The sequence below is a fragment of the Giraffa tippelskirchi genome, chromosome 12 (genome assembly GCF_054371585.1).
Source record: "Giraffa tippelskirchi isolate mGirTip1 chromosome 12, T2T-mGirTip1v1.2.pri, whole genome shotgun sequence".
NCBI classification, from domain to species: Eukaryota; Metazoa; Chordata; class Mammalia; order Artiodactyla; family Giraffidae; genus Giraffa; species Giraffa tippelskirchi.
The window spans coordinates 9,795,021-9,821,613 of NC_137286.1; the positions used below are offsets into that span (position 1 = coordinate 9,795,021).

The following is a 26,593-nucleotide window of genomic DNA, read 5'->3' on the forward strand; positions in this document are numbered from 1 at the left end:
TGACTTTCTCCTCTTACCCACACTCACAGGGGCCACAGCTCAGCCCAGTGTGCTTTAGTGAGGGTCCTCTAGAGAAACAGAACCCAAAGGTTGCATATATTTGTGCTGTCACTTCAGTCGTGTTCAACTCTTTGTGACCCCATGGACTGTAGCCCGCCAGGCTCCTTTGTCCCTGGGATTCTCCAGGCAAGAATACTGGAGTGGGTTTTCATGCCTTTCTCCAAGGGATTTCTTCCTGACCCAGGGATTAAACCTTTCTGTTATGTCTCCTGCATTGGAAGCTGGGTTCTTTACTTCTAGCACTACCTGGGAATCCCATGTGTATACACAGATTTATTTTAAGGAATTGGCTCATGTGCTCATGGAGGCTGGCAAGTCCAAAATCTCCATCAGGCTGGAGACACGCAGAAGAGTCGCAGCTCAAGTCCAAAGGCCATCTGTTGGCAGAATCCCTTCTTACCCAGGGGAGGTCAGTTTCTGTTCTAGCCCAGCCTTCAGCTGATTGGATGAGGCCCATCCTTCTTATGAAGGGCAATCTGTTTTACTCAAAGTCTATTGATTTAATCTCATTCTGAAAAGATAAGCCTTCACAGAAACATCCAGAATGATGTTTGATTAAATATCTGGGTACATGGCCCAGTCAAGTTGACACACAAAATTAACCATCACACCAGGTTTATTACAAACATGCTCACAGAGGTGGTGAGCTGACCTGCCAAAGTACATTGACATTGGGAACCTTGGTTGTGAATCTTGCCTCCTGAATATTCGAAGAATGCAACTGTAACCTCTTTGAGCCTCTGTGATCTTGTGAAAATACCGGCCACTTATTGAACCACTTCTTTAACTGAGGATGGTGGATTCATGATTCTCCCCAAGTTTAAAGACAGGGTATTTAGGGGACCGGCCCAAGGCTGTACAGCCACTTGGTGAGGAGTGGAGCCCACCAGGTCTGGCCTCCCAGCTCAGAGTCTGCCCACCATTAGGCTGGGGAAAGGATCAATTAAGTAAGGTGCAGATATATCAAAACCAAGCAGAAAGCTGGCCCTGCCTGGCTGGAGCTTGGTTAGTAACAGGTTTCTTTTCAGAGGGCCCCCTTAGGGGTGGTGATATTCAGTCTGGACTTGGAGAGTCTAAGGCTGTACTGATGTGGGTGACAGCCTTCTTACTGGGTGTCTGCTGTGCCAGCCGTTTGTCTTCGCTCTTCCCAGACACTCACTCATTCAGTTCTCATGACAACCCCATGAGGTGACTGTGGAGATGATCCCTAGGTCTGCATCCCACCTCCCAGAAGGACCAGCCACGTGGCCTGGGTCACATCCGCTGACTTCCTAAGTCTGACTTCCTCCTCCGGAAAATGAGAAAATCTAGAAAACAGCCCCTACCTGGAAACTAGCAAGGTTGGATTAGATCATATCCCTAAAATCTATAGCACAGAGCCTGCCTGGCACAAAGCAAGAGCTTGAGAGACTGTTTTCTATTTTTGTGAGCCATGTAATAAATGCCAAGTGGATGTCTCTTGGCTGATTCTCTGCTTGTTCTAGATCGTTTTTCAGGCCATAGCTTGCTGAGCTGTCCTATGGTCAATGGAATATATTTGTCTTTTGTGGAGGGAGATGGGGTGGCCCATCCAGGGAACAGAACAGCTGGGGAAAGGCTAGATAGATGTTCGGTAGCCAGGCTGAAAACTGGGTTAACCACAGGACCGATACAGACCCTGAGAAAACGCTGACTTCAACAGAGTCCCCAGAGTTGGCTCTGAGAGTGGCTTTAATGCTTTTGAACAGGTGATGACACTCGATGGCTGGTGCCCCGCTCGAGGTGGGGAGACACATGGAGAATTCAGCTTGATTTCCCAGGATGATCGGAACGCGGGTGCGGACACTGGCCTCGCCCTGGCACCTGTCATCCTCTCCTGGGCCCTAAGCCGAGCTACGGCTCGGAGAAGGAGGAGTTCCCAGGAAAGAAGGAAAATTCCCAGAGAGAGGGAGCTTCTTGCAGGTTGTCAGGATTCATTCCCTATCCGAACGCAGTTGATGGTTGCTTTCGGAGGCCCGGGCAGTGAGGGGACGCTGATGCCTTCCAGGTTCTTGCTCTGGGTGGGAGATGGGCTGTAGGTTGTGTCCCCTGGGGGCTGTAGGAGCCAGCATACCTGCCATCAGTCTCGGATGGCCAGGGGTGGGAGAGCCACCCTGCCCAACAGCAGTGATGTGCTTTGCTGTGTCCCATTGCGCAGGCCTCAAGACCCTGGTGACTCTCAGACTGTCGAGAGTAAAAGATGGCGCGGTGGTTTACAGTGAAAGCGGATGCTGTTAAGTACAGTCCGTGCCCATTATCCACGGGTTCCGGATTTGCAGCTTGCCTAATCGCGCGTGTTATTTGTAATCCCCCAATCAGTCTTTACACAGTCATTCGCAGACATTCACAGAGTGACAGATTTGAGTATCTAACTCACAAGTTCCAGCTGAAATGGAACAAAGTGATGACTGTCTTCTTGTTTCACTTCTCATACTGTCCACAAGTGTTCTTTCAAAGGTCTTGTTAGTGCCATGCTTTTAGCATTTTTCTGCTTTTTCTTGGTAATCTCGCTATTTAAAATGGCCCCTGCACACAGTACTAAAGTTCAAGAAGGCTGTGATGTGCCCTACAGAGAAAGTAAATACATTAGATAAGCTTTGTTCAGGCTTGAGTTACAGTGCTATTGGCCCAGAGTTCAATGTTAATGAGTCAATGATATGTATTAACTATAGGGTCTTTAGACAGAGACACACATAAAACAAGGTATCTGTTGGTCAGTTGACAAAAAATGTGACCATGAGTAGGAACCCAAACTCATGTTTCCCATAGGAGCAGTAATTCAACTTTTGCTAGTTCAGTGTTTGTGGTGACTTTCTAGAATGGAACTACTGTGAATAATGAGAATCAACTGTATTACCTTTGATCAATAGGAATAAGCCTGATCATGTCATCACTCAAGACCTAACGCAAAGCCGCCTCTTCCAGGAAGCCTCCCATGGTCTCTCCAGCCTCCAGAGATCTTTCTCCTACCCCAACTTGCCCCACAATATGTATTACGTTTACCGTGGATTTGACATGAAACATCGACTGCAAGATATTAGTCATTTTCCCCACACGTTTATCTTAGTGAGTGACAATGGCATGAACTCCTTGAAAGCTGGCACTGTGTTGGTTATAACTCTTTGGACCCTACTCTTGTGACTGTGTGTTTGATTCTGTCTGCAAATATTTGATTGATTAGTTTGATTTGCGTGTTGGATTTTTATGGACAAATAAATGCAAGATTGACTGAAGGAAGGAAGGAGTGATGTGCACACTGAATGCCGGGCACCCATGGGAGGCAGTGATGATGAGAGAGTCACAGGACACAGAGGCCTGGGTGCTGCAGTCGTGGGGAGCAGACACGAGGCTCCCCCCATTCTAGGGTGGACAGGGCGGGCCAGGGGAATTTGATGAGTAGGAGGGCAGGAAGGGTGTTCAGGCAGTGCAGAAACCGTTATGTGCAAAGGCCCAGAGGCAGGTGAGCAGGCATGTTAGGGGGCAGCGAGGGGAGAGAGAAAGAAAGAGGAGATGAGGGGACAGGTGGGTGGGCTAGGCCCCCGCAGTCTTGGGTCTGCACGCTGAGGAGTCCTGCGTTAGGAAGGGCCACTGGGAGGTCAAGCGCTCAGGGGGTTGTGGTTAAATGTGCCGCTTTCATCATCCGTTCTCTCAGCAGCACACACACGTCATTCAGAACGAGTGTCTGCCCTGTGCTGGTCATTGGGTCAGAGGACAAAGGCCCTGTCCTCTGGGTCAGTGCCGGGGCCCTCAGGGAGCTCACGCCCAGGAGGGCGAGACCCAGACACATCAGCTCCTTCCCCAGCCCCACCAGCGGGGCCTAAACCAGGTCCTCAAGCGGGTCAAGATTGTGCCTTTCCATCTGCTCCCAGCAGCTCCGTGGGAACCGCGACCCTGCCCTCTCGCTTCCTCCCAGATGGTTCTTGAAACCCCAGAGGGTCCGGGCAGAGGTTGGCGTGGGGCGGGCTGCCAGGTCCTGCGAAGGGCATGCTCTGGCAGCCCCCGGGCTGGTCCACACTGCGCTGCCTCCCCGCTCTGAGGTCAAGCCCGGGTGTGGGCAGCCGGGGGACGTCCGAGCTCCCAGCCTGGGCCTGCGTCACAACCACACAGGGGTGCCTCCCTCCGTCCTGGCCCAGGAGGAGCTGTCCGGTCCTGCTCCTTTCCCAGCCCCACGGGCCTGTGTCCACGCTTCCAGGTCCAGCAGCAACCCCTGAACACACCTGCACACACACACACACACCCCCACACACACACATGCATACACACTCACAGACACACACACCACAGGCATACACACATGCATACATGGACACAGACACACACACATGCATACACACTTATAGACACAGACACACACACCACAGACACACACACCACAGGCACACACACGTGCATACACACTCACAGACACAGACACACACACCACAGACACACACACATGCATACACACTCACAGACACACACACCACAGGCACACACACATGCATACACCCTCACAGACACAGACACACACACATGCATACACACTTACATACCACACACCACAGGCACACACACATGCATACATGGACACAGACACACACACATGCATACACCCTCACAGACACAGACACACACACATGCATACACACTCACAGACACAGACACACACACCACAGACACACACACATGCATACACACTCACAGACACACCACAGGCACACACACATGCATACACCCTCACAGACACACACACATGCATACACACTTACATACCACACACCACAGGCACACACACATGCATACATGGACACAGACACACACACATGCATACACACTTATAGACACAGACACACACACCACAGACACACACACCACACACTCACAGACATAGACACACACACCACAGACACACACACACATGCATACACACTCACACAGACACACACACATGCATACACACTCACAGACACAGACACACACCACACAGACACCCTACCCATGTACTATTAATACGTAAACCATGCACACAAATACATACATACTGCATACACCACCCAAACGTGTCACCATCCCCCACACACATGCTACACACACATCATATACAAACACACACACTGTACACAAACATCCACACATCACATACCCTACACTACCTGTACACAGCCAACATGCCACACACACTGCATATACACACATACAGGTACAGCACATGTACTACACAACTAGACACACAAAACACCCACACGTGGCATATCCTCTCCACACATGCCGCACATGTACTGCACACATGGCACACATCATACACCTGCACAGCACTCACACGTTACCACTCCCCCACACTACATACAGCACACATCCTATACAAACACGTATGCTCTGCACAAACACCCACACATGTCACATACCCATACCTACACCTGTACACACACCCCCCACACATACCACACACTGCATACTTGTACACACCACACAACCCTTACACACATCATACCCCCATACAAACACACATGCCCCTACACCACACCCACACCCACACACCATACACAAATACATACATACTACACACACCACCCCCACACACCATATACACGCATAGTACACACACACACGCACACACGTGAGATGCTCTGTTACCCGGTGCTCGGGGCCAGGCCCTACATGCTCCCTGTCTGCCGAGACGTGTTTCCTACCAGCACTGTCTTTTTCGTCTCTCGGGTCTTCATTCCGGGTCCCTTGGCCGGAGGCTCCTGTCAGCACTTGTCAAGATCATCAGCACAGGTGTTCCCCATGCCAGGCTTGACATCACGCCTTCCCTCCACAGGAGACTCTTTGCGGGCATCCAGTGAACCATGCACGCTTCTTTCCCTCTTCTCTGGGCATGAGCCCATCCCCAGAATCTTCTTCATCCCACAGACATAGAGACCAGGCTGGCTTTCCCCTCAGCCCTTCCTCTTAGAGCCTTCTGTTCAGGAAAGATGGAAACGTGGCTCCTCCTGTCGGAACACGGTTGTCAAGGAAACAACAGGCTTCCTTGGAGTTCTAGCAAAGGAGGGAGGATCTTCCGCAGCTCTTGGGGCAGCGTGACTGTTAGAACAGAAACAGCTACCGTTGAAGGCACGCCCGTGGCACTGCTGCCTCGTGTGCCCGCTTCATAATTCTTACTACGACGCGCCCCACACTCCGGGGCCACCGGTATTACTTTAGTCCGTGCGCTGGCGGGAAGGATGAAGCTCAGTGCGTCTGTTAGTTTGTTAGTGCTGCCGCACACAGTACCACAGATTGTTGCTTTAACAGCGGAAACACATTTGCTCACCGCTCTGGAGGCCAAGTCCAAGATCAGGGTTGGTTCCTCCTGAGATCCGTGAGGGCGGGATCTGTTCCTTGGGGTGTAGACGGCTGTCTTCTCCCTGTGTCTTCAGCTGGTCTTCCCCGTGTGTGTGTAAGGACCCCAGTCCTCTTGGGTTTGGACCCACCCTAGTGACCTCATTTTAACTTAATTATAAAGACCCCGTCTCTAAATACAGTCAACTCCAATCTCCTGAGGGGTTAGAACTTCAACACACAAATTTCTGAGGGAACACAATTCAGCCCGTCCCAGAGAAGTTAGGCAAATGACTACAGAGCTCGCTGGTGCAGCTCAGGGAGAAACCAGTATCTCCCGGAGGCAAAGCTCTTGCTGGGTCAGAGCACACCCAACAGCAGTCTCCTGGGAGAGGCCTGTCTCCTGGCTCTGTGGGGGTGGCTGAGGGTGGGGTGGGCACCTTGATGGGAGAGGATGGAGCAGATAGTACCTCCCCAGCCCCCTGATGATGCCATTATGTCCTTAACTCTGGGAGTCGCCCACATTTCAACAGGAAGGACCTGTGGGGTCAGGCATGGAGACTGTTCTTTCTACTGCACATACCCACAGGTACATGGAAAACAGGAAGTGATTTGGGTGTCAAATTCTAGCTCTGAAACTCTTGCACGCGTCCAAGCCTCGTTTCCTCATTGGTGAGATGGTGATAATAAGACCCACCTGTTAGGACTGTTGTTGGCAAGTGACAGAAGCCTAACTGGACGAATCTGTGCACAAAAGGGATGGAAACTGCTTTTGGATTTCAAGAAAGAGGAACCAGACAGACACAGCACCGGCAGGGTCGGGGTGAGGCTGAGCCCCAGGAGGAGAGGAATGCAGGACTTGAACGCCACCAACGGTTTTGTTCTTCTCTGCATTTTGACTAAGTCTCTCTTCTGCTCTAGACCAGCTTTCTCCACCGAGTGGGAAACGTGCTCCCCACGAGCCCCCAAGTTTATGGCATTCAACTCCGATCCGTTCCCTGAGGCCTAACCCATGCACCCTGAACCTCTGCACCCAGCCCCTACTGGGTGCGGCAGGATATGAGCATGTTAGCTACTTCGTGGCTGCTCGTTGCCATTTGGTGCAGTCGCTGTGGTGAATTTTCTCAGTTTTGCTTTTTTATGCTTCCCCCTGGGGTTCCTAAGCTCCCCACTGACCCCACCTGTGAGAGGGTTTCCTGTTGTGTGGAAACCTCTCCTTCACGACTCCCACCCCACGACAGGTCCCCGTCCCAAAATCCTTTGTCCCCCTTTTCGTCTTTATCCTTTGCCCTGCCTCCTTCCGAGGAGATTGATTCGCTTTTCTAGATGTCCGGGGTCCTCCGCCGGCCTTCAGAAGGTGTTCTGTGGGAGTTGTTCCACGTGCAGATGGTCCTTTGACGTGTTTGTGGGGAATAAAGTGGTCTCCCTGTCTGTTCCTCCACCAGCTTGGGACATCTCCTCAATCCCCCAAGTTCAAACCTCACCGCTTCAGTCGTGGGAGGAACATCCCCAACGTGCTCTGTAGCCCCAAGTCCAGAGTCCCCAGGGAAGTAGCTCATGGGCTCAGCTGGGCTCCCGTGGCCTCTAAGCCAATCTGTTGGCCAAAGAGTTTGTTTGGGTTTTTATGTAACATCTACAGACTCTTTGGCCAATTCAGTAACTAACCAGAGAGGGTCAGAACAAGGTGGCTCCACACCCCTTATAGCCATGTGGCAGGGGCAGGGGGAGCGAGAGGGCAGTCTCCGAAAGACAGAGTTTGAACGCACCATCGTTGAGAAAATTAAACAAGATGATGGTGAGGACTCGGCCAACTGCCCGACTCCAGCAATGTTAGCTCTCCCTCACCCGCCCATGAAGTAATGCCAGTGAATTGGAAGAGAGTAATTTGAATTAATGAGGTGTGTTCCAATATTTTAAACACTTAAGCACATAGTTACTCTATTAGCAAAACATTTTCAGTGGCTCCTGCTGGGTCTTTGTCAATGAATGGATGCCTTATTTACAGTTGGCATCCTTCGCAACCAAGAGAATGACTTAGAATCTATTACTTGAGTAGGATAGAGAGGGGAAAGCGAATAAAAGCGGTAACAAATAGCTCCTCGTCTAGACATAGCTGGCAGCAGGTCCCCGACAATTGTTTCATTGGGTGAGCAAAGTATAAATCATCCGTTTTCCTCTTGCCCCTGCCTTGGTTTACTTCTCAGATTCTAATTGGCATCCTACAACCCAGGATGAAGGATCGCACGTTCTAATTCAAGGAAATCCACAGGAATAATGGCCTTGTTGTGTATTTGGTCCAAAGGAACCCCTTGGGTGGCATTCATGGCTCTCTCCCCAAGCCCTCCCCCCTCACTTTGTAAAATACTTTCATTTATTTCTTTTTATTGGCGGTGCTGGGTCTTTGTTGCTGTGCAGGCTTTTCTCTAGTTGCGGCAGCGGGGGCTGCTCTCTAGTTGTGACGGGAGGGCTTCTCCTTGCTGTGACTTCTCTTGTTGTGGAGCGAGGGCTCCGTAGTTGTGGTTCCGGGGCTCTCGAGCACAAGCTCAGTAGTTGAGGTGCACAGGCTTAGCTGCTCCACGGCTCGTGGGATCTTCTCGGACCAGGGATGGAACCCGTGTCTCCTGCACTAGCGGGCGGATTCTCCACCACTGAGCCACCAGGGAAGCCCCCCGTCCCCGTTTTCGCCCCACTTCCCCCTGCCAAGGAGCTGGGGGCTGACGGGTCTCAGAACCTACCCTTTGTTATGGATCAGGCTCCAGTCTTCTCTGTCCTCCTGCAGGGAAGGCCCCTCCTCCGCCTTCCCTTTCTGCTGACCTTGGACCTCCAAGGTTCCTGCTTCAGCTCCAGCCCTACCTGGGACGTTTCTGAGTGGATGCTGCCTCCAGCACGAGAGCCCTTCGCCTGGCATTGAGTTTCTCTGTGCCTGTGTGCTCGGCGGGGTGCTGGCCAAGCCCCATCTGTTTTCGGCAGTTTTTCCCTCCAGTCGACACAGACGCCCATTATGCGTCCGGTGCATTGTTCAGGTTCGTTCTGAAAAGAATACGTGAAGGAACGTCTCTAGCCAGGAGCCACCTGGTCTTTCAATGTCTTGAGTGAGTGACATTTAAATGAGATGGATGGGAAGAGAGGTGTTGGGCCCTCACTGGGTACATGACGCCACATGCCCGCCTGGGAGCCTGACAGGTGAGGCATGCTCTGGGTCTTTCCCAGGGAGCCACCGAACTCCTAAAGTGTTTTCTAAGCGTGAAGCCCGGCAGTTCTCTGTTGAATCACAAAGACCCTGGTTGCCACTTCCTCGGGCAAGATTCACTGTGGCTGACAATGCCAGGAGAGAGCTCCTTCTCGCTAAGCACGCATGAACCAGGTTATGCTCTTTTGTCAGTCGAATTTGGTTTAATATGGTGTGGGAGCTCCGTGAGGACCTTCCTGACTGGTGTGGAGGAGTGGGCGGTGGGGACTCAGTGGAGGGTGTCTGTGGGGAGGAAGCTCTGGGGGCCTCGTTCCCCTGAAGTCCATCCATGTAACCGCCGTATGTCCCTTGGTCCAGAACCTGGGCTCTGGAGCCTGACCTCCTGGGCCCAGATTGCAGTTCTGCCCACTTGTCAGCTGTGTGACTGAAGGCAACTTACTTACCCTCTCTGTGCCTCAGTTTGCTCATTTGTAAAATGGGGATAGTCGTAGTGTTTGCCTTGGGCTTCCTTGGTGGCTCAGCTGGTAAAGCATCTGCCTGTAATGCGGGAGACCTGGGTTCGATCCCTGGGTTGGGAAGATCCCCTAGAGAAGGGAAAGGCTACCCACTCCAGTATTCTGGCCTGAAGAACTCCATGGACCGTATAATTCATGGGATCGCTAAGAGTTGGACATGACTGAGCGATTTCACTTACTTACTTACTTGTCTCATGGGGTTAAAAGACTTGAGGTTAAAATAAGTCATTTAGGTGAAGTGCAGAGTATAGTACAATCAGTTCTGCTATAACTTATGTACTTGTGAACAACAATGTCCTAATGCATAGCACAGGGAGCTATAGTCAATGTCCTGAGATAAGCCATAATGGGAAAGAATATTAAAAAAAGAATGCATATATATGTATAACTGAGTCACTTTGCTGTACGGCAGAAAGTAACACAGCATTGTAAATCAAATATAGTTTAAAAAAAACACTAAAAGAATCGGCCATATTATACATACATCCCCTCTGTTTTGGGCTTTCTTCCCATTTAGATCACCACAGTGCATTCGGAAGAGTTCTCTGTGCTACACAATAGGTTCTCATTAGTTGTCTATTTTGCTGTACAGTAGAAACTAACACAACATTGTAAAGCAAATATACTCCAATAAAAATTGATTTTTTAAAAGATACACCAGAAAAACCACTAAAACACATAAGTACTCCTAAAAGTCTCCCAATTAATAAAAAAATAGAAATGAGGGAAAATAGGACTAGAAGCATGTCTTGGAAAGTCTGGGCTGCTGGAACAAAATGCCAGAAGCTGGGCGACTTATAAACAACAGGGATTTGTTTCTCACGGTTCCGGAGGCCGGAAGTCTGCAGTCAAGGTGCCAGCAGATTCGGCATCTGGTGAGGCCTCTTCCTCCTGCTGCTCCGATGGCCGTCCTCTTGCTGTGTCCTCACAGCGTCTCCCCTGTGCACGCCCTCCCCTCGTCTCTGTGTCCAAACCTCCTGTTGTTAGGACACCTGTCAGACTGGATCAGGGCCCAGCCTTCCGGCCTCATTTTAACTTAATCACCTCTTGAAGGACCCAGTCTCCAAATATGGTCACATTTGGAGTATGGGGGAGTTAGGACTTCAATATATGAATTTTGTGGGGGGACCCAAGTCAGCCCATTGCAGGTTGTAGCATTAGAGGTGATCGGTGTGACTCATGACACACTCAGTGGCCCAACGAAGCTTGAAGCTTTGTTGCTTGATGAAGCTCGAAGCTTGATGTTTGAAGTATGCACACAAGAACGTGTGTGTATGTGTGTGCGTGTGTTGTGTAGTCCTACATGGCTCTATTTGGCTCCAATGAACTGGGTGTAGCTTTCTCTGTACATCCAGCGTTTCTCAAAGACAAAATTGTGCATCAGCAAATGCAGAATTCATATTGTGTTCAGATTGTCCCCTAACCCATCCACTGCACTGGCCCTGAGTTGTGTTTCTAACAAGCCTTGTAGCAGAACCGTCTGTCCCGCTGCAGGGTATGTGCTCTAGGCTGCTCCTCTTTGGGGGTGGCTGTGGCTCCCGGGTCTCAGTGCCAGCCTGTCCAAGCATGGCATCCTCACAGCTGTTCCACAAGTGGTAAAGGACAGCTGTGACCATCATCCCCATTGTGCAGATGGAAAAACTAAGACCCAGAACGTGAGACCTGCCCAGTGGCGGTGCTGCCAGAGGCCGGAATCCGGGTCCTGTCTCGACAGCAGTTCTCAGATCTGCCCATGTGAGAGCGTCAGCCTGCAGCAAGGATGTTCTCTGTGCAGATCCCAGATCCCTTCATTGTCATCTGGGTCCCGTCCATCAGAGCCTGGGCCTGGGCAGCTGTGTTAGTAGAATCATGCTCGTGACTTGACCAGGCAAGTCAGGTGATACTGTCCTACATCTCCCAGCATGCAAGTGAGACTTGATCCATATTTGTAGTTGTGATTTAAAAGAAAAAAAAAGTGTAGAAACTGGCATTTTCCATATGTGTGGGACCTCCTTCTGAAGGTGGGCCTGGCTTATCTCCATGCTGACCTCTGCCCCTGAGAAGTAGGGTGGCCTAGTGCAGAGGGCTCAGGCCATGGAGTTGAAGCCTGGGTTCTTCTTGCTCCCACACTGTGAGACCCTGGGCAACTCACAACCTGGAAAGGTAGGCACCGTGGGTCCCATTTTACAGATGTGGAAACTGAGGTGCCCATGAGATTGCATCTGAAACTGCCTCCACTTCATTGTTTCCAGTTTGGGTGGTTGGAGGTCCCAGAGGACATGAAACTCAGGAGGGGTGGTATTGGGGAAGTTGCCTGGAGTGCACCCTAATTTCTGACACTAACTGCAAGTTGGAGGGGTTCTCAGTCCACCCTCAGGTTTGATCATGTCTGAGAAAGACACAGAGCTCACAGGAAAGGGGTTCCACTCACATCCCCTCCCGGCGCTGACGGGTAACAATACACACAGAGTTCACCCACTAGGGGAGCTCACGGCAGCTTCAGTGCCCGGAGTTTTTACTGGGGCTTTGTTTCATCAGCATGATCAATTGATTGATAGATTGATGGATGGCCCACGTGGTTGCACTCAGTCTCCAGGCCCACTGATACTGTCTGACCCACAGCCCCCATCCCAGGTCACACTGGTGGTCTCTCTGGTGTGCTCAGCCCCAGCCTAAACAAAGACACTCCCCCTGAATGGCACAGGTCACCTCCCAGAAGCCAAGGGCAAAGGCCAGACCTGTCTTTGGCCAAAGCCAGATTTCTCTGCTTCTCAGAAGTGATGGCAGGAACTGGCTTTGACTGACCTGACGGATGTAGACGTGCTCACCCTGTCCCAGGGCTGGGCTGACCCATCTGCCGTCACTGCCACCTGTCAAGTTCTAGTGAAAGTGAAAGTGTTAGTCGCTCAGCCGTGTCTGACTCTTTGGAATCCCATGGACCGTAGCCCGCCAGGCTCCTCTGTCCACGGGATTCTCCAGGCAAGAATACTAGAGCGTGTTGCCATTTCCTTCTCCAGGAGATCTTCCCGACCCAGAGATTGAACCCAGGTCTCCTGCACTGCAGGCGGATGCTTTACCATCTGAGCCACCAGGGAAGCCGCCTTTGTCAGGCTCTGACCGACCTGATGGATGTAAAAGTGCTCACCCTGTCCCAGGGCTGGACTGTACTGTCTGTGTCACTGCCACATGTCAAGTTCTAAGCATTCTGTAAACACCTGCTCTCTCTACTTCCTCATGCCAACCCCACGGTGTTGGGGACTGCCCCCTCCTTTGCAGATGGGACCGGTGAGGGGAGACGCCTTGCTCAGCAGTGCAGAGCTGGTACACGGTGGAACCAGAATGCCTCGGGCCCTGCATGTTCACGGCCTTCGCCTTTAAACTTGTTTAAAAAAAACATGAGTAAGTTGCTGCTCGAATTCATGTGGTCCGCTCAGCAACCCTCTGGTGCTCCTTTAGTAATTTCCGGTCCCTTGGAGAAGGAAGGACCACCCCGAGTCCAGCGGTCTTGCGGCCAGACTCAGCCAGAGCCGAGAGGAAGGGGCGCGAAGCCATAAAGCGGCCGGGAGGGAAGTTATTTTTCAATCAAGTTGGACTTTGCCTGCTAATCCTTCCCCTGTGCAGGGGCCAAGGGCAGAAACTCTTCTCTGCGTGAAGACCCCATGGTCTGGCCCCAGTCCTTGGACCTGCATTTAGAACGTGGCCTGCAGCTTTGAGAATAAGCAAAACGAAAGGAATGTCTTGGAAAACCACCAGGCCCGGAAGAGTTCCGACTGCTCCTTTTATGAAAGAAGTGATTGAAAGGAGGGAGGAGGCGACCCCTCCCCAGCAAAGAGCCAGCAATTTTCTCTGTGACACCCCTCACTCTAGAAATCAGAGAACATTAGCTTAAGACATTTAAAAGTCCTTTTTTTCCCCTTCCTGTGTGACCCTGAACACAGAATTCCCCCACCTCTCTGAGCCTCAGTTTCCTCATCTGTAAAATGGAGATATTAACACTCACAATACTCACATCTCACGGGTGGCAGCACAGAGTCCAGAACTCAATACATGTAGAGTCCTGGTTCTCACAGTCAGGGGTAAGAGAGGATTTTTGCGATTTTAATGCCAGGGTATCGAGTCCTTGTTCTGTAATAAATGAGGTCTATTATATAAAGTTGAAGACATTCTGGATTGGACATGTAGGGGACAAATGTGTTGTAAAAAGTGCAAAGACCACTTGATTGGGAGATGAGTCTCTTTTACTGCGTCTCTGATTTTATAGGGTTGGTCCGTGAGAATACAGGGATTCACTTTACGGCCAGAGTGATTAGACCTCATCCACAAAACTAGCATCAAGGGCAGAGGCGCCAGGCTTTTTCCAAATGCAAGATGGCAGGTGGTGGTTTTATGATCATCATCTGAGAACGAAGACGGACGTTGTCTTTGGCCCTTCAGTACTTCCCTCTCCCCCACTGCCCCCACCATGAGGGATGGCTATGTGCAGACGCCAAATGCATGTACCACATGGGAAATAAAAAATGCCTCAGGAAAGCTCGAGGTTAGAGGGGGTGATGGTTCCAGGTGGTCCCTGGAGCAGATTTCCTGTATTTTTAAGAACCAGCCCTCTCCTAATGCCTTTTCAAGATCTCACAGTCTTTGCCACCTTTTCTAATACCTCCCCAGTCCCATTCCCACCCGCTGTTCCTCCAGCCCACCCGACATGCAAACATTGGTTATCATCTCTGGGTTTTTGTTCCACTCCACCCCTCAATGTTGTTCAGAGGCCCCAAGCAATATATAGTATTCCTGAGCCATCCGTATGCCCTTAATCTGTTGTGGTCGTTGGTTCTTTGCACTCTGCAGTTAGAGACAGACTTCCTGGCTTCACGGGGTGACCTCCAATAGGGTTAATCTGCAGGGTTTTAGAACCTGGACAACACACCCCTAGCTCTTCACAGTTTGTATTTGTTTCTCATTTCTCACTTGGACTCAGCCATCACTGTTCAGCGAAGTTGGATGGCTCTTTGAACAAAACTTAGATGTTGGGGGAAACATAAAGGAGAGAGAAGACATCATGAGAAATCTGGTGCCTATAACTTGCCCCTGAGTTATCCTGTCTTGAATCACTTGTCTCTGGCTTCATGACAGAATGGACTTGAAAGAGTTTTGCAGATTGTAAAGTGCTATAGAAATGTGAAGACCCACAGGTGCTTATGCATAGATATGCTTATTACTGAAATATTTATAACAGCCAAAACAATTGCAACTAGACTCACTCTCCAGCCATAGGGATATAGTTGAGTAAGCTTTGACGAGTTTATGTTGGATTTATCATATCGTACAAGAGGGTGTGTATTATGTCAGTTAAGATTTCATTGAGCTGCAAGTAACAAAAAACCAACTTCGAGTGATTTCATTACATAGGATTTATTTATCTCATACAGAGAAGCCTGGAGATAAGCAGCTTGGAGCCATTTCTGGGACCCAGTAGAGGCATCAAGGAACCAGCTGCTTCTATTCATTGCTCAGTTACTCTGAGCAGTGGCTATTATGTTTTTCAGCTTCACAGCTTCATGACTGGAAGCCGGAGGATTAAAGGAAAGTAAACCCCAGCCCTCTCTGCTCCTTTTTACAGAGCACTCCTGGAAACCCCACCTCTTAACTTTCTCTTCCACTTCATTGGCCAAGCTTTGTCACACGACTCCCCTGGACTGCAAGGGACACTGGGAAATGATCATTTTTAAAGGAGGCAGATTGCTGGCTCAAGATTAGGAATCTGTTAGTTGAGAAGAAGGGAAGGATGAATATTGCAGTGGTGACGAGCCGTGTCTGCTTGCGGTCCACCCCGTGGGCTTCCCACCATCCATACGTACCTGATTTCTATCTCGGGACTCATGTGAATATTCCAAATCAGAGCATTCCCGAGGGAAAGTCAGAAAGTTTCACCTTATTTGAAGTGAGTGAAAGTCGCTCAGTTGTGTCCAGCTCTTTGCAACCCCATGGACTATACAGTTCATGGAATTGTCCAGGCCAGAATACTGGAGTGGGTTCCTGTTCCCTTCTCTAAGGGATTTTCCCAACCCAGGGATCAAACCCAGGTCTCCCACATTGCAGACAGATTCTTTACCAACTGAGCCTAAATCCAGGGTCATGAAGAGCTGTGCCAGTTACCCATCAGATTTGACTATGTCTGTCTGGATCCTTGTACCTGTAAACTAAAAGACAAGCTCCTTGCCCTCTCTCCCAACACAGCCAATACACAGTGATGGAGAAGGAGCAAGCCTGATGGTAATAATAAAAATGACAGCTTCTACTGCTGACATTCAGGAAAGGTTAGAAAAGATAGTGGGCAAGCAAACTGCAGTGCCCACCTCACAGAATACCACATTGTAAATATAACATGGTCAATTATGTTAAAACAAGCAAGCAAAAATATAAAAAAATACATAGAGGAAGAATAAAAGGAAATAAGCTTGCCTTGGAATAACTGAATCCATGGCGGGTTTTTTTTTCTTTCTATTGTATTTTCTAATTTTTTTTCCTGTTGTAGGTGTCTATTCATTTTACAAACAGAAAACTCTTTTGTTAGGTAGGGCATTTGTAAACTTTTCTCCCAATGATATTAGGGACAAAAGATGAAAAAAGATTGTGCTATCCCCAGAGTTGGGTGCATAGCAAATTTTTTAAAGTAAAGCTTAAAATGTCTATCATATGTGTGCACATCATTTTAAAAATTAAATGTACAGAACAAGCTTGAAATAATATTCGTAGTCTCCTTCCCCAGCTCTCTCCACTTCCAGGATTACTTCTCCAGGGAAACTCTTTGATAGGTTTTAGGCTTTGAAGATAGGTTTCTTCTCTGGCAGAAGCTGTGGTTTAACGTGGGAAAACTGATAAAATATATGAAACCGCTAATAGCACAGCCTTAGAAAGTAGGCATCCCTGTGCAGAGGAAACCGCCAGGGTGGCCCACGCTGCAGCAGGAGTTAGTGACCTAAATTGGAAGGACTTAGAATAGTTCTGTTAATGAGTTCTGCCCTGGTTTCCTGCGAAGTCTGGGAGTGACGGTGCTGGCTGGTGTCCTGGTCAAGGTTGAGGTCAGAGGCAGTGTGCCCAGTGTGCTGTGTGGGACGCAGGTTCTAGGGCCAGACCTGGGTGTGAAAACTGGCTCTGTTACTGACCAGTTTCGTCCCTGCCTCAGTTAGTGCATCTGTAAAGTGGGAATCGGGAATGTTAGCGTTAAGGACTGGTTGTTGTTGATTTTATTTTTAAACATTAAAAAAAATATTTTGTTGATGTGGACCATTTTAAAGTTCTTTATTGAATTGGTTACACTATTGCTTCTGTTTTGTGTTTTTTGGCTGCTAGTCATGTGGGATCTGGAGAAGGCAATGGCACCCTACTCCAGTACTCTCTTGCCTGGAAAATCCCATGGACGGAGGAGCCTGGAGGGCTGCGGTCCATGGAGTCGCTAAGAGTTGGACACGACTGAGCGACTTCACTTTCCCTTTTCCCTTTCGTGCATTGGAGAAGGAAATGGCAGCCCACTCCAGTGTTCTTGCCTGGAGAATCCCAGGGACGGGGGAGCCTGGTGGGCTGCCGTCTATGGGGTCGCACAGAGTCGGACACGACTGTAGCGACTTCGCAGCAGCAGCAGTAGGTGGGATCTTAGCTTCCTGACCAGGGATTAAACCTGCGCCCCCTGCGCTGGAAGGTGGAGTCTCCACCACTGGACTGTCAGGGACGTCCTCTAATGTTTCTTGGTTTATTTAAATTCTATATTTCTTCTTGTCCTAATTTTGGCATTTTATAATCTTCTAAGAATTTATCTTAGTTATGTGTTTGAACTTTCAGTATACAATTATTTTATCTTTAAAGCTATTTATTTGAATCGGGATCTGAATAAAGGCCATACATGGCAATTAGTGGACGTCCCTTAAGCTTTGCTTCATCTACAGTTTTCCTTCCATCTCTCTCTTTGAATTTATAGTTTGCTTGATGAAGAAATTAAGGGGGGTGCTTTCATTACAATCAACAGAAACCCATGAGAGCATGATTAAGCTAAAAAGCTGCGTTTGCTTTAAGAAATAAGTGCAGGAGTCCCGCCGAATCCAGAGACCAGGGTGTGTGTAGCAGGGCCTCAGGCACAGGCAAGGCCGGAGCTCTCCTTTGCATGCTTTCTGCCTCTCCATCTTTCCCACCGCATCTCTCATCTCTCTGTCTCTCTTTCTTCCCGATTGATCTGTCAGGTCTCCAGTCCGAGTGGCAGTGACTGGCCCCCGTGCCACTTGCTGCATTCAGGGGGCTAATCAGACTGCAGTCAGACCCATTCTGATTCCCAAGAAGGAGCTCGGGCCCAACCCTGACCCAGTAGCTGTGTCGCTGGCTTCCAGGGTCCCCCCTGCCTTTACCACCTGGACCGACGACCAGAGAAGGGCATCTTCATATCAGGGAATGCCCTGCAGAGCACTCTGGAGTGCCTACCACAATGACGGTACTTGTCCCTCAGGGTCACAGGTCAGAGAAAAGAGATGGGGAATTCCTAGCTTGGGGCACATAGTGAGCCTGGAAAAGGTGGCACTTTTAGTAATAAAAAGCAGACACCAGAAATTCTTAAGGTCAGGAAGATGAGTTCATGCACAGTAGTGTCATGGGGCACGCTTCCCCTTTTCTTCCTGAGGGGCAGTTAGATGCAGCATTTTGTCATCATTGTTGTTGTTTTTATTTGAAAATATTCTTAGACACAACATCTTGATTGGCCATTCATTTAAGCTAAGTGTGAAGGTGCTTAACCTGGGCCAGATGTGGCTCTTGACCACTGTATGCAGATGGTGGCCCTTTTGCAGTCAGGCTGGTGCTCTTGATACCTGAACCCAGGAGAAATCGGAAACCACCTCTCACTGATGAGCCATGGTAACTTGTCCCATCAGAAACGGACGGTCACAAGTTCCTTGGGCCAGCACACGCCCGGGTTGGTGCTCATACTGACTCCTTTATCCAGGCTTTCTGGGTTCCATCCCCTAGATTCCACCGGGAGACTGTAGCTCACGTCAGTGACCTGGCCATACTGTGAGCAGGAATGGCAGGTACAAAAAAGGAGATGACCTAGTTTTTGTTCCTAGAGCCACACTGGTGAGGTTAGACGGACAGATTGGAGAGATGACAGCTGAGAAGTGAGTGATCCAGGCTGTATCAGGATGAGCCTGTTAGTTTCAGGGGCCAGATGTAATGAGCAGACTAGTAGGTGAGTTTTCCATTGATAGGTTGATCGATTCATGCATTCATTCATTAAACAAGCATATCTACTTATCCACCAGGCATGGGTGGGGTGGGGAGGGTAACAACCCTGTAGCACCCACTCTGTTTACTTATGAATTCACTCGTTCACATGTCTGTCCGTTCATTTATTATACTCTGCTTTCTTGAGCAAAAACATGTAAGGTAGTTTATCCAAGCCACAAAATAAACTTTAAAAGTTTATAAACAGAAGAATCTGTATCAAATTCAGCTGGCCCTCAGTATCTGCAAGTTATGCATCTGCAGATTCAGATAAAAAATATTCTCAAAAAATTTCCAGAAAGTTTCAAAAAGCAAAACTTGAGTTTGCCATGGGGGCAACTATTTACATAGGATTTATGTTAGGTCTTATAAGTAATTTAGAGATGATTTTAAAGTACATGGGAGGGTGTGTTTAGATTATCTGCAAATACTGAACTATTTCATATAAGGGACTTGCTGCTAAGTCGCTTCAGTTGTGTCCAACTCTGTGCGACCCCATAGACAGCAGGCCACCAGGCTCCGCCGTCCCTGGGATTCTCCAGGCAAGAACACTGGAGTGAGTTGCCATTTCCTTCTCCAGTGCATGAAAGTGAAAAGTGAAAATGAAGTCGCTCAGTCAGGTCCGACTCTTAGCAACCCCATGGACTGTAGCCTACCAGGCTCCTCCGTCCATGGAATTTTCCAGGCAAGAGTACTGGAGTGGGGTGCCATTGCCTTCTCCTTAAGGGACTTGAGGATCCATGAATTTTCTTATGCACTGGGGTCCTAGAATCAATTCCTTAAAGATACTGAGGACAACTTCAATATTTTTGTGAAAATTGAACCCGAGGGGAAAGTTAATATCCAGATATGCAGGCCATGATTCCACTCATTTGTTAAACTTGGCCTTCACGTTTAAGGAATAGGGCTTCCCTGCTGGTCCAGTGGCTAAGAATCCACCTGCCAATGCAGGGAACATGGGTTCATCCCTGGTTCGGGAAGACTCCACAGAGCGTGGAGTAACTAAGCCCATGCACCACAACTACGGAGCCCGAGCTCTAGAGCCCTCAAGCTGCAACTGAAGTCTGCCCACCCTGAAGCCCATGCTCTGCAACAAGAGAAGCCACGTCAACGAGGAACCCAGGCACCGTAACTGGAGAAAGCTGACGTGCAGCAACGAAGATCCAGTGCAGCCAAAATTAACTCCCTGATTTTTAAGGTGTCAGGAAGAATTTCCCGACAGGAAAGTGGAAAAGTGAACTGGTTATGAGAGTCCTGTCCCTCACCCCCACCCCACTAAAGAGGAAACCCTGAATATTTGCTATAGTGCCTGCCCCTTTGTATAAGAACCTGTTCAAGAATCTGTTAGTGAGAGGATACAGCCCTTCTTTTAGCAGATTAGAGTGTTTTCACCTCCTGCATAAATGTGCAAATTCGTTTTCAAATAAAAATTCACCCCCTAAGCAACCTGTGCCAAGGACTAGTCTTCATGGTGTATCTGGTTGGAGGAATTGCAGTAGTTTTCCAGCGAGATAGCAAAACCTTCCTACACCTCATCAGATTTTCTAAAAGCCTGAAAATACATTTACCAGGGCTTCCTGGCCAGAATCTCAGAATATCTGTGTTTTTAGTTTTTCGCTAACAGGTTAAGATTTGAAGAACTGGGAGTGTTTGGCCTCTCTAGTGTCCTGTCCCATGGTTGGTCAGCTCTGATGGCCTCACTTCCTGACACCAAACTGAAACCTGTCATCCTCTGGCTCTTGACTTGTACCCACTGAACTTTTCCCTTTTCCATAAGACAAGCTTTGGGATCATGGAAGCCTGATCTTGGAGAGGTACTGAGCGCCTCATCCTGGGAGGCATTCAAGTAGATGCTGGATAACTGCCTCGATGGCAAGATTGAATGAGAAGCTGCTCCTAGTATTTTTTTTTAATTTTACTTATTTGTTTTATTTTTGGATGCCCTGGGTCTTCATTGCTGCAGGTGCTTTTTCTAGTTGTGGTGAGTGGCAGCTACTGTCTAGTGATATACGGGCTTCTCACTACAGTGACTTCTCTTGTTACAGAGCATGGGCTGTAGAGTGCACAGGCTCAGTAGTTGCAGCTCATGGACTCAGTAGTTATGAGATGGGCTTGGTTGCTCCTTGGCATGTAGAATCTTCCCAGACCAGGGATAGAACCTGTGTCCCCTGCAGGTGGATTAACCACTGGACCACTAGGGAAGTCCTACTCTTGGTATTTAATGGCTTCTCTATCCGGAACATGGGCTTCGAAGCGCGCTGACGGGCAAAGTAATTCTGGGTTCCTTGTGATGCTAAGAAAATGGGTGGGTGGGGGATTGTTCACCTTGGACAAAATTCAATCTACTAAGGAATTTTACCTACAGATAGCTGTGTTTGATTTCTTTAAACCTATTATCATTCAAACCTACTGATTTCTTTAAACTTGTTCCCATTTAAACATTAGAAAAGAAGAAGAAAAAAATGATTGTGTGGAGTTGTTTTTCTGTTCCATGCTTGCTCCCTTGGATTCTTCAGACAAAATGGATATTTAGCAGGGGATGAGGAGGGAGAGGCAAGATGATAGAACCTGATGTGCAGAAGGCCAGCTGCTGAAGAAGGAAAATAAGGGCAAGCATCACTTTAAAGTCTGGTCGCCCCGTGTGTGATTTTCCTTGTTGGTTTTGGTGATGGGAGGAGAAAGTCCAAGTGGCTTTCTCTGACTTGTAGGGGCCAAATACTTGTGTTTCTTTTTTTTTTTCAACTGCTTTTATTTCCCATCCATTTTGCGTCCCATCCACCCTGCCACTTCTGTTTGCTTTTTCTTATGACAGTAAAGTAAAAGTGTTAGTTGCTCAGTCGTGTCCAACTCTTTGTGACCCCATGAAATGTAACCTGCCAGGCTCGTCTGTCTATGGGATTTCCCAGGCAGGAATACTGGAGTGGGTTGCCATTTCCTTCTCCAGGGGATTTTCCTGACTCAGGAATTGAACCCAGATTTCCTACATTGCAGGCAGATTCTTTACCTGAATCTGAGCCACCAGGAAAGCCAGTCTAACAGTGAACAGAATGCAAACAACCCCCTGCTCCTGAAGCCCAAAACTGACTTAAAAGTTGGGCCGTGAAAAGTATGGGCTTTCTAGGTGATTCAGTGGTAAAGAATCTGCCTGCCAATACAAGGAGACACAGGAGGCATGGGTTTGATCCCCAGATCAGGAAGATCCTCTGGAGGAGGAAATGGCAACCCACTCCAGTATTCTTGCCTGGAGAATCCCATGGACAGAGTAGTCTGACGGGCTACAGTCATAGAGTTGGACACTACTGAGTGACTGAGCACTCATGCACATGAGGGGTATGGCCACCAGCAAGGTCTAGAATGGCTGCTTAAATCAGGCAATGGGGCTTGTGAAGTCTCAAGCAGGGCATGGCAAGCTGCAGCCCACCGGCTGTTCTTATAAATAAAGTTTTATTGGAACACAGCCATGACCATTTGTGTATCACCTTGGCTGGTTTCCAGCACCACCACAGAGCTGACTAGTTGCTGAAGACCATATGGCCTGCAAAGTCTAAAACATTTACTATCTGGCCCTTGACAAGAAAAATTTGCCAACTCCTGGCAGGGAGCAATGGTTCTCAGCCTTGGCTCAGCATCAGGATCACCTTGGGAGCTTTAAAAATGCAGATGCCTGGGCCCGCCCCCAGGGATTCCAATTCAGTTAGTCTGGAGTAGAGCCCAGGCATCCAGATCCCCGGGTGATTGTCCTGTGTAGCCAGGGTTGAGCATCAGAAGTCTAGTCTCAGTGGGGTTTTATAAGATTAGTGAAAGTGAAAGTGTTGGTTGCTCAGTCGTATCTGACTCTTTGCATCCTCATGGACTGCTGCCTGCCAGGCTCCTCTGTCCAAGGGATTTCCCAGGCAAGAGTACTGGAGTGGGCTGCCATTCCCTTCTCCAGGGAATCTTTCCAACCCAGGAATTGAATCTGGGTCTCCCGTATTGCAGGCAGATTCTTTACTGTCCAAGCCACCAGGGAAGCCCTTTGTCAGATTACAGAACTGGAATTTGCCATTCCACAGGGTTTCTACCCAGTGTCAATGATCTGACCTTGACCTCAGTGTCAGAGTGCAGTCCTTGAGCGCTGGACCATCATGGTTGTGGCATAAGGGAGACCATGTAATGCCAAAATTCCTCCAGTGACCCTGGGAACTAAAAGTCCCTGAAGAAGGTTGAGGGTGATCCACATTACCTTGGGGCAAGTGTATGTGTATACACACTCAAGCATGCACACACACACCCATGGGTATGCACAAGTGTGTACATTTAGATGGTTTGTATATGTAGATAACTTTTGTCTGTTTTCAAACACATGCATTTCAAAAAGGAACCCGTGGTGTGTGAAGCATTCATATTTGTCACCTTGGCAGCCTCTCGACTCTCAGGCTAATAATTAACGTGAAGTGTTGGGGACACTTCCAGCTCCAGGAGAAGTTGACACCTCTTGTCTTTCTCCATCGCCATTTCCAGTGTTACCTCTTCTGCTCAGGGTAGAAATTTAAATTCACACCAGTGTCAGTTTTCATTGGTAGGTGAAAGTTGTAAATGGGAAGTTCAGGGTTGGTTCTGTCCCTGGCATTTGTTTTGGCGGTGCTGGGCTTTTGTCTGGTTGTGGTGCACAGGCTTCTCCATGCAGTTGTTTCTCTTGCCACAGGACATGGGCTCTAGGGCACGTGGGCTCCATAGTTGTGGTTCCCAGGCTCTAGAGCACAGATTGAATAGTTGTGGAGTACAGGCTTAGTTGCTCCGAGACATGTGGGATCTTTCCCCATCAGGGATCGAACCCATGTCCCAGGCCTTGCCAAGCAGATTCTTACCCACTGTGCCACCAGAGAAGCCCCTGTCCCTGGCATTTAAAGCAAATATTAATCATCAACCGTCTTTGCCTCCCATGTGGCTCCCAGGGCCTTCTGCCCCTCCCAGCAGCTGTCCCTTCCCTCCCTGCTGTCCAGGACACAATACCGTGTCTACTGCCAGGAATGACCAGCTCCTCCTGGTTTGCCTTGGACTTTCACAGTCTTTCACGCTGGTGGTCCTGGGTCCCCGGATTCCCCTCGGTCCAGGGCAAACCAGGACAGTTGGTCACCCTAATTCTAGAGAATCTCCCAGATGATTGGCCTTTGCATGGACATAAAAACACTGGCATTTGAAGGGTGAGTGTAGAGCTTCATTAAAGACAGGTGTGCTTCAAAATACAAATCAAGGTCATGTGTATGAGTATTTTAATCTCCTTTTTTAAAAATAGCTGAACCCAAGAAGTTAAGCTAATTGTTACTGCTAAGTTGCTTCAATCATGTCTGACCCTCTGCAACCCTATGGACTGTAGTTCACCGGGCTCCCCTGTCCATGGGATTTTCCAGGCAGGAATACTGGAGTGGGTTGCCATGCCCTCCTCCAAGGGGTCTTCCAGGGATCGAACCCGAGTTCCTGCGGCTCTTGCATTGCAGGCGGATTCTTTGCCACTGAGCCCATTAAACTGAGTTTGGGAGCAAAACACCAGGTCAGCCTGTATTCTGCTGTGGAGCTCATCCAGGTGTGAAACGGATTCTTCCTGAAGATTCTTCAATAAGATGTTTGCTTGGAAGGGGATCCGCCAGCCCAGAGAGGTGCCATAGAGAGGGTGCTGGCTCACAGCCACCAGGCTAGCCTCTTCCTCAGCTATGCCCCCAAGATCCTGGGCAGGTCATTTCCCCTTCTCCGAGACTCAGTTTCCCCATCTACACCGGAAGCACCATTGCTCACCTGTCAAGGTTGCTATGAGAATTCAGTGATGGATACAGAGGATGTCTCACTGTGCCTAGAAGAGGCTGCAGAGGCTGCAGAAATGTTAGCCACAGGGGCGAGTTCAGGTCCCCAGGAATCACTGTCTCCGTAGAATGGGGAAAGAATGTTTCCCTCTCCCTTCCCTTCCTTAACCTCTTCCCCCCCCCCTTCATCTTTCCTTGTGGGCTCTGGCAAAGGAAGCCCATGAGGACGGGGTCTGCATTCTTATTTTCCATGGTTGGGTGTGATTCCTGGATAGGTGTGTAGCGTGTCAACAATCTAAGGTGTCGGACACCACTTAAATCTCCGTCTCCGTTTCAGCTGGATGCGTCCGGGCAGTTTGCCTGGCTTGGTCGTGTCACCTGGCCTGCCCATCTGGGTGGGTGTTAAAATCCTTTTTCCCAAGCTTGGTTTTTATGACGGGTTGGCGTCATCTATCGTAAATCAAGGTGGACCAAGGTTGAGCACTGAGGTTAGACAGAATCGCTCACAGAAAAAGCTAGAGTGGGTTTATTTTTTTAATTTCAGTTACAGGCACCAGTCCTGTGTGTATATATATATATATATATATATACACACACATATAGCTTAAAACTTAATTTGGTGTGTAATTGGGACTAGCTCTTTGGAGCCCTGGGTTATGTGTTTTAGAGCAGCTGAAAAGCAGGGGCATGGGAGGGCAGGACGTGGTATGTTAATTGGTGGCCTCTGGGACCTGTGAGAGAAATGGATTTAAGTCCCTGGTTCGAATGAGCTTGGCAGTTTTATTGGTAGTCTCTCCGGGCGCAAACTGGGAAGACCACCGGTTTGCGCCAGCTGGAGTTGGGAGTTACTCTTGGCTCTGATGCCCATCGGAGCATCCTTGGCCTCACCAGGGACAAAGGTGATGGAGGAGCCAGGGAGTAAGTGAGGGGGCCCCCACCCACTCAGCCAGCCACCCCCTGCATACTGTTTGGTAGGAGTTGCAGGCTTCTTCGGCCTGTGGTCCCAAGGAGGGTTTTGCATTTTATTACCAAAGTCTCGATAAAAGGGACCTGGGTCAGAGCAAACATTGGGGGAGGAAAAACAAAGGAAATTAAATGTAAAATCACCACTGGCGCAAACCACATGGAGGCCTTGGCTTTACCACCACCAGAGCCGATGGGAAAAGCGGCCCCCAGGAGTCGGAACCAAAGGCTGCTGGCCTGGTATTCCTGAAGCCTGGCTCCTCTGTTGTTTGAGAAGAAATTGCCGTTTAATTTGTTTCTGAGTTTTATTTCTCAAGTGAACCAGCATGGGGCCATGTAATGAGGTTGTGTTTCTGGGAGGTGGTGAAAGATGGGGGAAGGAGTGAAACCACGGATGAGGGGGGGGCGCCCCTTCTAGGGGTGGCTGGGGGCTCCCGGGGGTCCTGTCGGGCAGGGGAGCAGGCCGGGGCCCCTGAGAGCTGCCTTCTCTGTGTGATGTCTGTGGGGCAGTGGGTGCTCTTGTGTAGTCTGGT

General features: G+C 49.2%; 1 protein-coding gene and 1 long non-coding RNA gene across 11 annotated transcripts in view; one reads left to right on the plus strand and one right to left on the minus strand.

Annotated features, from left to right (window-relative positions):
• The window catches only part of CLMN (calmin), a 111,206-nt gene that overhangs the window by 45,296 nt on the left and 39,317 nt on the right, over positions 1-26,593 (plus strand). The gene's annotated exons all lie outside the window — the stretch shown is intronic.
• On the minus strand, positions 1,753-6,051 carry LOC145529819 (uncharacterized). The gene is made up of 2 exons (XR_014071383.1): positions 5,748-6,051; positions 1,753-2,644 (listed from the first exon to the last, which is right to left on the minus strand). It is a non-coding gene; the product is annotated as an uncharacterized LOC145529819 (long non-coding RNA).